Source organism: Sceloporus occidentalis, unplaced genomic scaffold (assembly GCF_023333645.1).
Source record: "Sceloporus occidentalis isolate IW3139 unplaced genomic scaffold, rSceOcc1.0.p SCAF_15, whole genome shotgun sequence".
NCBI lineage: Eukaryota > Metazoa > Chordata > Lepidosauria > Squamata > Phrynosomatidae > Sceloporus > Sceloporus occidentalis.
Window position 1 is genome coordinate 1,281,599 of NW_028316995.1, and position 13,941 is coordinate 1,295,539.

The following is a 13,941-nucleotide window of genomic DNA, read 5'->3' on the forward strand; positions in this document are numbered from 1 at the left end:
AAATAACCACACGGATGGTCTTTTTTTCCTATTGTTTTTGTAAATGTGTGTTTTCTACCATTTTGGTGTGTCTTATATACCATTATTCCAGAAAAAGTACTGAAATATATTCAAAAAATTGTATAGACGCACCCGCAGTTGAGGTCTAATAATTTTAGTTTCAGGACCCCCCCCTGCACATAATTATGTTACAGGATACATATGTTCTCCTACTGAAAGGATGGTTCATAGATATAGATCGGCTTGAAATTTTGTTTACTATCGTAAAATTCTTGACTAAAAGGAAAACCTTTTCATTTTTCATGATGGACTTTTTTTAACAAACAGCCACTGCCTTATACATTTTTATTTTTTATTTTCATCTGAATGTTCATCTTTCCTTGTTCTTCAGAATCCTTATTTTCATATAAATAGCAGATCATTTTATGTGCCCCTTTTTGTGTTTTCTAATGGTATAGTTCATGTTTTCAGACTATTTTATACTGCATATTTTTTCAAATTTTAATAAAAAATTTAAAACTGGCTATTACATTGATTTTAACTGGAGGGGGGCAACAGACGTTTGCAGTAGCCACAGCGGATTTTTTTTTTTCATAGTCACTTCTATAAAATGTATTTTATTTGCATAATTTGATTGATTTTGTTTTGCTGATATCCATTTGTTTGTATAGAGTATCTCACAAATTGCTTTGTATACATTTTGTAAAAAAATATTTATAAAATCTTTTTTGTAAAAAAACAAAACAAAAACGAAGAAATTGCTGTTTATTTTGTTATGTTGGGTGAAATACTGTTGAACGACGCAAACTGTAAATACATTGGTGAATCCGTTGTTAGAAAACTGTTTCGCTGTAAAATACACATTAAAATAATCATTGAAATACAAACCAAAGACTTGGGAAAAAGGTGCACCTGTGATATGTCTTCATTGAACCTGATGTAACGATCGAGGAGAGAAATATCAGCCGGGCTTTTGAAAAATCTAGAAGGGTTTCGGCTCGTTCCACAATAAAAAAAATAATAAAATATTTCTGTAAAAAGTTGAAAAGGATATCCACAAATGTATGAAACTTAACCCTTTGTATATTCAGCAAACTGGGAATTTTAGGGGAGTTTAACATTTCTACTCGCTCTGCGTCATAAAGGGACCCCATATAGGGTGCCTCTTCTGTGAGAAGGGCTGTGCAGACCCTGCCTAATGCATAGTTTAAGCAGGGTACATTTTTTACATTTTTTTTTTTTACTTAGATTTCCCCTTGATTTAATTATACATTGTACATTGTGAGCCCAGCTCGTCTTTCCTGGAAAGCTCACCGGCGATGGCCCTTCATGATACCTGGAGAAATCAGAAAGCTAGAATATTTAAGTCAGTTTGGTGAACTAAGTTGGCACGGGAGTATCTGACCAAAATGATTATTTTTGTTATAATTCCTTAATTTGTTATTCTTTTACCCCTTTTCAAATTACTTGGCTTTGATGTTTCCTGGAAGGAAGGCTGTGAAAATAGTAGCTCCCCATTTGTTGTTGAAGTGGAACATCCATGACTTTCGGCATTTGGTGTGGCACAGGGTTCGTAAAAACCCGTGGGAATTCAACACTAGTGCTATCTGTTGGCTGCCCCTTGGTCTGGTCATTTGCACGTAACTATAAAGCATTAGGCCAGGGTTGTTAATGGGATTATCTCAATCTGAATGGACAAGTCTACTACAAGAGAAGACCCTGGCTGGGGCTACCAAATACACAAACCATTCTGTGATTGACAGATAATTTATCCATTGTACTTGGTCTCTGCCAGACTTTCCCATTGATCTCATTGCTAGAGGAGAATGAAAAATCTGAAAGCATAGCACACTTGGCATTGCATTTTTTCAACACACACACACACTAAAATCTATTTTTTGGGTATTTCTAGGTCTAAACGATAATTTTCAGGGGACTATGCATCCCCTGATGACATTGTATAAACTGATAGCAGCTGGTTAGATCACTTTAACATTATATCAATGTTTATGATAGATTAATGTCCAAATCAAATTATTGGCCTCGATGTGACACCCCTTCCCATATGATCAACTCACACCCAGTATATGCTTTCACAGCCATATGTATTGCACTGGGACATGTGACTGCTGCGCGACTTAATGGTATATTTGGTGTTCTTTTGCTGCCATCTCATGGGGCAGTATGAAATGACATGCCCTGCTTGGTAGAGAAAATGCTTGATTGCATTATTATACATCAGGGGTGTCCAACCTGCGGCCCTCAAGCTGCTGCAGGACTACATCTCCCAAAATGCTCTTTCAGCTAAGTGGCTGGCAGAGGAGTATAGGAGATGTAGTCCTGCAGCAGCTGAAGGGCCGCAGGTTGGACACCCTTGTTATATATTGATACCTTTATGGAGCATCATCAGATTCCATAGCGCTATTACAACATGGCAGATTGAAAATTAGCATTTAAATGGACTGTACAGAAAATTATATATATACATGTTAAGATTTACTGGTACATGAGATGAGAACCCTTCACTTAGGAAGCTTACAGTATGTTATGAGGTTGAGGGGGAATGGGACAGATGATGAGGGGCTGCCTGGACAAGGCTATTTTAATAATGTAATGTGGAGATCTCAAAGGTTTAGAAACAGATTATTCTTTTCAGAATGCAGGTTTTTAGGATGAGGAGGTCAGAACGTGTGCTTTTCTGAATAGGTGGGTTGTTAATCAATGTTTAAAATAAGAATAAGTAGGTAAGAGCCTGACAGAATGAGGTAGGGAATTCCAGATATTAGAGGCAACATAGGGAAAGGCCTGGAGATGCAAGCATGAAGAAGCAAGACGAACAGAAGCAAGTTGTGAGGAGAGAGAGGAAGATGGTCAGGAGAGTATTTGGAGAAAACAACAGATTGAAAAAAAATAAACTCCTGATCCTTACCTATAGAACCCATAATATCTCTGCTGTCATCTCACTTGGGACAGCCGTGTTAGTCCAGTAGTGTAAAGGTGAGTACTCCAATATAAAGTATTGGACTAACGTTTTAAAGAAGAGCTTTCGAGCTCATGAAGCCAAAAGCAATGCTAACCACAAAGCATCTAAGCAAGACATGGGGTTAAGGTCAAAAATTAGTTTATCCAGTGTGAGAAGAATATTAAAGGGGTAAATTTAGTGAGAAGCATAAGTGGCTTCAGGATGCAAAATAGGATTTATAAATAAAATAGACATTTGGGTGGGTTAGTGCTTGGTTTCAGATGGTGGTCTGCAGAGGGCTTGGAATGTCTCAGAAAAGCTACAAGAGGGAAAGAGAGATGAATAAGAGAAGTTTTAAGTTAGAAAAAGGGACGAGGTTATGGCTGTAGGAGGCCAGAGGGAAGGGGTTAAGACAAAGGAATGCAACATTTGGCCAACAAAAAGAAACAATGTCCACAAAATCCATACTTGGTAGATATACAGGAAAAACATGCATAAAAATACAAAATATTAATTGGTAAACTTACAGATCGAGTAAGTAAAGTCCAAATGAGGTTGAATACGTTTTTGATTCTTTCAAGGGTCTCTCTTAGGATGTTTCAGGAAAGTTACAAGCGGAGAAGGATGTGACTGGAATCCTATGTCCATGTTTAGTCTGGTGTCCTTAGTGTTGAAATGGTTAATCATCTTTATTTAAAAAATATGTATATTTGTAAAACTGGATGCAATTATATCAAAGTGCAAAAAGATAAAGTGCAAAATAACATACCAAGTGACATACAAATAGTGCAAGGACAGCACAGGCAGACATCCAGGGTTCAATTCCCCAATGTTTCTACTCAGGACTACAAAATTTCCTCCAAAGATGCTCATCTGTTCAAATCACCTTTGAAGGCGGAAGGTCTGTTTAAACCAGCTCTTGCAGTAACATTATAGACCGTTGTATTGATGTATGCTTATTTTAGAGCCCCTGTTTTACAGTACTTCTTGTACAGTACACACCATATTTGACAGTGTTTGCCTTGTGACATTAATCTGACTTTTCTGTGAAAGGAACTGCTATACCTATCTTTGCTTTTTTCTTTTTAAAATTAATTATATAATAGGTATGTGCAAAATGGGCCAAAAATTATGGGACCCATCCATTTTCGGGCAACAACTTACATTCCCAGACAAATTTTTTGGATAAAAATTGGGGGGGGGAGGGATTTTTAATTCAAGAATGAAACTCGTTGCCCGGTACCCACATTCACTCTCATTCACACTCACTTTCTAAATGTTTTCCTAACTTTTCTGCCAACCTCTTCCGTACCTTATTGTTCTTCATCTTCTCTCTTCTTTCTACCTTCTGTGTTTCATCTTCTCTCCTTTATCTTTTATCTTCTATCTTTTTCCCCATCTCCGCGGAGATAACCTGGTGCGAACCTCCGGTTATGTCCTCTCTCCCAATCCTCCAATATACCACTGCCGTTGGTTGTAAGGAATATATATATGCAATATGTGTAGCAAAAAGTTGCGTATGTAATAAGTTTATAATTTATATTTATGTTTAACGTGTTTACTGACCTTCTTTTTTGCTTCATCTACAAAGTCCTACTTAACACAAGTTGCTCAATACCCTACTGACAATACAATAAATGTTACACAAATACATTGGGGCTCCCCCTTTAAAGACTCACTTAAGAAGAGGATGACTTTTTGAACAGATATTAGCTTCCCCAATCACATGGGAAAATCTAGAGACAATACGAAGCACAGATCTTCTTGCTTTTTTGTATGTTGTATTTTTGATTTCTATCTCGTTCTTTATTATAAGTAAACACACAGTTTATTGTTTTCTAGCGGCGTTTGACCTAGGAATGAACTCACATCTGCCGCCGGTTTATTTTTCTCTCTTTATCTCCTTCGCTTTTGTTATAGTGACCCGAGAGAAATGCGTATTTTTATTTTGATAACTTGGCTTGATTTTCCTATCCAAACACAAAAGGCCCCTATCTTGGTGACAGCGCCTCCTAATAACACCGAGACTCCTATTATCCCAATGTCACCGGGTGAACTCACAATCCTAAATACCATATTGTCTCTTAAAGGAACACGTGACCGACAACGAAATGCATGGATGTGCTTTTATATGTTATTAAAAACTTTCCCCGGAATACGAACATGACCTGGATCTCCCCCTAAAACTAATGTGCGGTTGCCAAAAGGCACAAGCAAGTAAAATAGGATCCAGAGGCCACCTGTTGGACCTTTTCCTCTGAATGAGAAGTGGGAGAAGCTACAAGAGAAAAAAAAGAGATGGGAAAAGACTCAGAAACACCAATCTAGCCAGACTATCAGGAAAACATTCTCCTTGTTGGAGGAGAGTATGGCAATTACTAGACCTTGCACTGTCTGTGTGCCTTGAGGAGTGGTTGAGAACCAAAAGGTTTCTCTTGTGGTGACGCAATAATGGTTCTTACAACGGTCTTTATAAAACCCTTTACCATCACCTCTATTCACGCAGGGATTTAACTCGTGATCTCACAGTGAAGATAGATGATTGGATATCATTACATCAGAGTAGATTACGATAGGGGTCAGGTGTAGGCTTTGTCACCGTAAGAACCTGCCCACTTACCTTCGAGACACTGCGATTTGGGTAAAAACTCTGAGAATCTGTTTCAGGTATGTAGGCGATACAGCTTTGGACTACCTATCACAATACCACATTGATTTGATCCATCAAAATAATACAGCAGGTGTTTTTTTTAACCCCTTAAGGACAATGGGCGGTCCCTAAACCCATTTAAAACAATGCATTTTGAGCCCGTACATGCACGGGCTTTGTCATTAAGGGGTTAAAAAAAGTGGCAAATTGAAACATTGGTGGAATATTCCTTTTAGTAATTAAAGGCTATCCTTTGAAAGCAGCAGCACTCCCTCCCTGACTTGCGAGTGAACTCTCTTTGCTTCCTGTTAAATATTAAACGCGACTTTTCGACAGACTGCTAAATATGAGAACAGCGTGATTCTTAATAGCATAAATAATTGAGTTGGGAGACATTTTAAGATGAAAGAACACTTCAAGGGATTGAGTGCCGGCAGCGGCCACGCCGCGAGGGGAGTCACACCAGAGCCATCGGTATGTGGCGGCAGATGTCATGTGTCGAGACCGTGAAAGACAACGCTGGGATGCCAAAGCACCATATGTGTCAGAGAATAAAAATAAAGAAAGTACGGGCCATCTCGCTGCCTGCACATTAACGCAAATGCCAGATTGGAATGTATTAAAGGGACACTCCAGGCATCACACACACTCTAATGCTTAAGAAAGCTCAGAGGTCTCTTTAGATTTCCGTGTTGTCGACCTTGCAAATGCATGGCGGAACTCTACGGAATCCATATTCATTTGAACCTTACAAAATGTATTCTCTTTGCAAACCAGGTCTCGTATGTCTATGGATTTTTTCTTTGAATAACAAAATTCTGTTATGTGACTGCTTAAAAAATAACTATTTTATGGCTTGGAGAAGGTGATAATACCTCGGTGAGACGGAGCAACTTCTGCAAAGACAGCGAAACCACAGAATGGGCTTAGTCCTCTTGTGAACGTTAGCCATATTTTCTCATAGCCCGGACTAAGTAGATATCTGGATTGGAACTCAAGAAAAATTAAATCACAATAAAAAACAAAAAAATGTCTCTCACCACACATTACATAATACTATTTATTTGAAGCATTTATTATTATTATTATTTATTGTTTTATATAACACCATCATATCCCGCTGTACAATGGGTATTTATTTTGAAAATCAATACACAGCTAAGAATTATCCTTGTGACACATTGTGTTCTACTAACTTAAATCTGACTTTCATACTGGATTACTTAGAAATATGTAAAATGACCTTATTATATATATATATATATTTCATATTTTCATAAATTCCATAAAAGGTTTTTTTTTTTCTATAGTCATCCTTGGAAAATTCTAGGAATGTTGGAAAATGGCATTTATCTCAGACAAAACAACCTTATAAAAGAAACATGTCGTTCAATATTGCCATTGGAAACATTTCATTAACTAGGTTGAAATGCTGAATCTGCAGACTATAGGGTTAAACGCTTCAAAGGGACAGAAGTATACATCTTTGAGAAAGCCCAAAATACTTATTCAGTAATAAGTCAGGTGGTCCGTCGGGTTAAGGTTTAATCCGACTGACCATACCTCACTCGCATGCTAACACTTGCAACGTAACTAGCAGATTTGGTGAGGAAAAAAAACCATGAAATAAACCAAAAAAGTAACAGGGCTCCTGAGGAACTTTATTTATGTAAAAAGTAAGTAAAAAATCATTAAAAAATTATAGCCTGGATGAGCGGATTGAATATTTTCTGCTGTAAAGTGTCTCTCTAGCATCTTATTCATGAGAACATATAGCTCGATTAAAACTTCTATAGGTATTTATAATCATGTATTTACATCAGGCACTGCTTTAGGCCTGAGCTGGGACAGAGCCCCCCAACCTCCCCATTTGTAGATGCTGGTCCACCATGGATGTGCCGCATCAGGTGAACGATGGATGTCGTGCCCTCAGTAGGGTAAATGGGCAAGTAGAGGAGATGACAGGACATCTCCCCTGTAACTGGCCCAGGGAGCTTGACTTCCCAATTGGGCCTCCATTTTGTCTGCCCTTTATCTAGTCAGTCTAGGCCACAGTATGCTGCTCTCTATATTTATGATGTTGGCTCTTACTCAGTGAATAAGACAACGGATTCGATTCAATGCTTTGAATGGAAATAGAAAAATATTGGATAAAACCAGAGACCCAGATCTATTACCCAAGATAAAATATATCACTTTTTTTTTTTAAATCACATTTTTTCCATTGTAATGTATTCGAGGATTGTTATTTTATTACTTGTGATAGATTTATCTCCAGCATTGAATCCAATAAGCATGATTTTATTACACCTCAAGGTATCAGTAGGCCACTTACAGAGATGTAAAAGTCATTTTTTTGAAGAGGAATTAGTACGTGATTTCCACAGCAGAACGGACGTATATATATATATATATATATATATATATATATATATATATATATATATAGCGGAGAGCTCAGGAAAGCAGCCAGGGTGGTTTTTATAGACACTCAAACATATGGCAATAAAAAAACCAATTCCCTCATGGTGAATAATGCTAGACCTCCATGAACTTAGAGAGAATTATTCTGTGGGATCGAATTCCATGGAATATCCTCATCACAGTTGTAGTAATCCTGCCTTTTCTGTTTCTGTCTTTTACAATGAAATCCATGTTTTATTGCTAAAGGGATCCTTTACTAACGGGATAGTAACGTTTCATGCAAGAAAGTTCAAATTAAATAATGCTATTGCCCTAAACGTAAGCAGGATTTCTTGGATGAAAAATAAATATATATATATATATATACATATATATATATATAAATATCACAAAATATGGACACTGTCATTGAGGAAAAGACTGGAATCAACAATCTACCCTGGCCCTTTAAACATCGTGGCCAATAAATGACAGGTGTGTGCCTTCTGGATACGTATAGCCACATGCTACACTTCATTGTATATAGAAATATAGCAGATGAAAGCCTATATGTCACAGATGGTCACATGCTGCATTATTACGTTGGTTGCCTTATCAAAAATATTGAAGTGGTCTAGGGAGGGTCATTGGGATCTGGACCTGCCTTGGTTCCTCTATGCCAAGGCAACAGAAGACCGAGCATCTCTTCTATGTCAGATTCTGAGAAGAACGCTCTTGATGTTGGGTGGGATGGCAGAGTGAAAGGATCTGAAATGTATGATTACGTAATATATCCAACCTTTCTTTTAGTGAACGCTACTTAGGGTTGATTGAACATTTGGACCTGTACTAAAAAACATGTTGGAAAAAAGAAATTAAGGTCTAGGAGTATCTTCAGGGGTGAACCCAGGGTAGTAGACTCTGGATTTGATACCCCCCCCCCAACTAAACACACGTGAAGAATAACATACAAACTCACTCTAACACCCAATGGGTGCATCCACTTTAATACACCTCTGTATATATTACGCTACTTCGAATGTAAATGTTTTTTTTAAAAAAGCCAACAAAATATTATGTAGATTTACCACTTTCTATGTATAATTGTGTGCCTTTTTGTTCTCGAATGTACCTTTTGCTGTTACTGTCACATTACAATTTTGACACAATACATTTTATCCCTTTTTGGCTTCCTTTAATACATTTATAAATTACACCCAATGAGTTTCATAAATAAAATAATAAAATAGATAACTACACTACTGAACTGGTCAATATCCGTGATTTACACTGAAAAATATTTAAAATCACAAAAAATGTTTGTTCGTGACATTTTCTCATAAAACTTTAGTAAGTCTTTCTTTTCAGCTAAACATTTTTTTTCCTTTAGCCAGGGGACTGGTAAGTCTCTTAGATTTCAGCAATAAAGCACATTTAAGGTCAAAGCTTTACATTTCAGATATGTTTCATATACGTGCGACTTTCCCCAAATCTTTTTCCAACAGCCAAGTCTATTTCTCACTGTCCAGAACATACTATGGTGTTTCCTACTAAAAAGTTACCAGATGTTATTTGGGATATATATATATATATAAGTTGAAACCTTACAATATTTCTACATCTAAATATATAAATTGTACCCATCTGAATTGTCCGTATTTGAATATGATGCAGTATTGTTACAAGTTCATACTTGAAGGTGTTTCTGACATAAATCACTGGTATTTATGTTCGGAAGCACTCATGATTTTGGCAGCGGTAGTTTGGAAAGATTGTAGCTTGTTCAATATTTGTTTAGTCTTGCCAGCGGATTCATCAGCAAACAAAGTACCACAGATGCAATTTATAATTTCCGTGACATTTTGTAATCTAAACTTTATTAGACCTGAGATAATGCTGTGATCAAACCAAGAGATTGCAAATCCAGATGCGGCTAATCAGTATATCAGAAAAGCACTTTATTCAAATAAATACTCAATTTATTATTATAGAATTATGTATGCATTATATTTTTAGCAGAGAAAGTTCTTCTTGGGTCATAACATTTTATTGGATGCAAACTTTTTTTAAAAAAAAATAAAAATGGAAACGTTACTTTAAAGCTGCTGTTCTATTCTGCAAATTTTTTATTTACATTTTTTTTAATTTTTATTTTATTTAAATTTTTTAATCTTATTTAAATTTTTTTATTTAAATTTTAATTTTACCTTAGTAAATAAACAAAAAAATAAAGAGGAATTTTTAAGGAAGGAATTTTGTGTTTTTCAGCGCTAGCCTATCATTGCCTGCTTTTATGTCACATGACAAATCATTATTCCCTGAAATTTCTGAATGAGGCATGTAGTTAAAAATTTACTTTTTGGAAGGGTTCTGGCTTTCAACATTATTAGGCATGATGCTTCTAATGCTGCATTTAGGTCTAAAAGTGTTTTTAAGTGGCATTAAAAGGGAAACTCCAGTCATCTTATTTATATTTTCATGGTGTCCCTTCTGCAAATGCATGGAGGGATTTGCCCCCCTATGAATTTGCCCCCCTATGAATTTGCCCATTGCCCTGCCCCCACAGCTATTATATGTGCAGATGTGTTTGTCCGAACGTATCTTCCTGAATGCGATAAACTTACCACCAACTCTGGCTCCAGTGCCAACTTTATGCTCGGGGGTCTGTTTAGACCCCCATGCACATGCATGGAATGTTTTCCCATGATTTCTATGGGAATGCTTTCCTGTCATTGATTGGCTGCTTCAAGCAGCCAATCAGTGGCAAGAATTGTCAAACAATGGAGTACTACGTATACTGTTATAATTATTATTATTAACGGAGTATAAAACCCGCCAATACGATGTATATTTTATATTAAAACTGCCAATAGGATGTGCAAAAACTGCCAATTTACGATGTGGTAGGATATATATATAATAATAGATTTCAGCCCTTTACTGAGAAGAATAAGGCACTTTGGGCATTCATCAAAACATCTAATTCCTTTTTTCTGCACTAGTTTAATATTTCACATGCCATTCAAAAGACAGGACCCATGTACGAACATGTGGGAATAGAGCATAATCACGTATGCACAGAAGCAAATTAGTATGATATGTTTTATGTCTCATGGGACCTATGAAAAAAAGAAGCACAAAAATCTCAAAAACTCTAGCATAGGAAAAAAAAATCTAATACAATGTTCATTTTTCAGTGGTTTTAAAAATATTTCTTTTGTGGTAAAAGGTCAAATTGAGTTATACATGTTTTTGTTGGAGTTTATGTTTGCCTTGATAAATATATTTGTAGCTGGATTACCAAAAAACAGTAGCCTACCACAAACACCGTCTGGTTTGGCAACGTGGAAGCAACACGAAATTGAAGTTTAACCCAGTGGTCTGTCCTTGGTTTGCTAATGTAACCTGACGTCTAGAAATTCAATGCTTTCAAGTCAAAAGGTCAATAACACTGCTCAGAGAATTTCTACTTCAATCCCTTCATACCACTAATTAGAAACAGTAACATTAACAGCTCCAAATTTGTGGTACAAAAAAATTATTTTCACCTTTTTCTCACAGTTCTGGAATCAGCGACAAACCATCACATTTCTGTAAACCATAATCCTCAGAATGTTTCATTGTTAACATCTTGTAATGTAGAGGAAATATATTAAAACATATTATTTTTGGAAAATATTCACATATATTTTTAAGGAAACATATTTTCTCTTTTTAAGAGGAAATATTATTTTTGGAAAACTTTCCTTTAACATTACATTGTGTTGAGATTTCCAGATGCAAATATTCCAAATTATATTAAACAACCGTTTCTCATAATATCTGTGCAGAGCTAACAGTGGCCACTAGGTGGCGAGAGAGGGTTGAAAATCTTTTAAGATGGCTCAAAGACTTAATTCCTTGTTTAGAATGTTCTGCGCTTCAGGCCTTTTCTTGCAGAAATCACGTTTTTAGGAAGTTGTAACTTTCCCTTTCCCTATTTAGCTGTAGAATGTTCTTTTCCCGAGCAATAAGCACACTCGAACATTTTTATAAGGCTCTCTGTCAATACATGGTTTCCAGGAAAATATGTAAATTTCTCAAGCTATTTCCTCCCGCACCGTATTAAAAAACGGCGGTAATACACACGCAACATTTTACGATAGAGGAAAGTATTTTAAAATGAAGTGCTGAAACTTAACTCAACTTCAATTAGATTGTATGGCTTATGAGATCAGTAATTAAATGAAATATTTTACGACCTAGAAAATTTAATGTTTCCAATATTACCATCCCTTCTGCATACTTCTCTTATTTGATGAAAATCTCATTATAACTCGTGTTTCTTTACATCCAGTTAAAGGTGATATTAAAGAAGTAAAATTTAAATAAAATGAGCAAAGGCATAAGAAAAAAAAAGATAAAAAAAATAAATGGAATAATAACAATAGTTTAGTTATTGTGTCCAATAAGGGAAACACCAATCTCCAAATGTTTGGTTAGAGCGTCCACTTAAAATGTTGAGATGTTAAAAAAGTAAAGACATAGGCTGGGACTTGTTGGGGGTTATATTTAAAATGTCTGAGTATGCCGCAGTATGAGGAATTTTCATGTATAAGGGACAAGGCTACTTCACATGATTCCCCTAAGGGGTGATGACCTTGGTCAGGCTTAAAGGTACGATGTCTCACTAACTACCCTTGTATTAAAGGGACTTTAAAATTGTAAAAAAAAGACTTGAGAGCTGCAGCTCTCTGCCACCCATGTGCTTGAAGCAGGCAATTAGTAGCTGGAAAGGGATCGTATTGAGCAGAGGGCTCAAAGTTAGACCCCTTGTGCCGTTTGCCAAGTCAGTGTTGGACCCGACTGGCAGTAAGTATATAATCTCAGTAGATATGTTCGGCCAAATGCATCTTATGTATGGACAATATGCAGAATCCCTCCATCCATTTGAAAGGGGGACACCATGTAAATTTAAAGGGATCTCTCATCATACGCATTCAAGTACATATTGTAAGCGTGCGAGCCGAGCCTCTCCACCTAATGTATTGTCTTGTCTTGTCAAACCCCTTGAATATATGTATTGTATTAAGCGCTGCATAAACTGTTGGTGCTATATAAATAAAAGATAATAATAATAATATGATGGCTGGAGTGTCCCTTTAAGTTGTTTCTTCTCTAAAACTCTACTTAATTGTCTACCAACAGTATCATCATTTTGTTGCTGCATGGCGGGCAGTATGTGGCAAGTATTTACGATTGTAAACTACGCCAACAATGTAAAATGTATGTTGTATGCAAGGAAATAACTATACGAAAGATACAGTTGTATAACACCATTACAATGATAAAGACTAAATAATAACCATTTTTAGAGAAGGAAAGGTGCATTAATTCCCAACACAAGGTGTTCCGGAGATCCTCATTACCTAGCAGTCCTGTGTAAATAAACGCTCTGTTGCCAATTATCACTTACATTTGATTTGCGCACACTTCAAAGAAGCCCCCATCTTTCAATTTAGTTATTTGACACAAGTATCTTTCCAGCCCAAGAATGACGGGAATGTGTTTATCCGGAATCATGATCTTGTTTTATATCGGTTACACATTACCGGGGGGCATGGATGCTTAAGAATATTTAAAAAAAAAAAAAAAAAAGAAAATCACCTCCTGTCATTTCTGATTGGTTATTTTTTTCATTGAAAAATATTTTATTTGAAGAAAATGAGTGCAGGACTGGGGGCTCATGCAAATTTCAACCAGGAGATCTTTTTATTAACAAATATGAACTTGATCTGCAGTAGCAGTAAAAGGACGTCTACTACCCTCTGCAGGGTAGAAGAGTGAGCCCTGCCACAGACATGGGCAGGGGTGAGGGATCAGCAGGGTGGTGATCTCTTTGAATGAAAAATACATATTCTGGAAGTCATTTAGAGTGGCAGAAGAA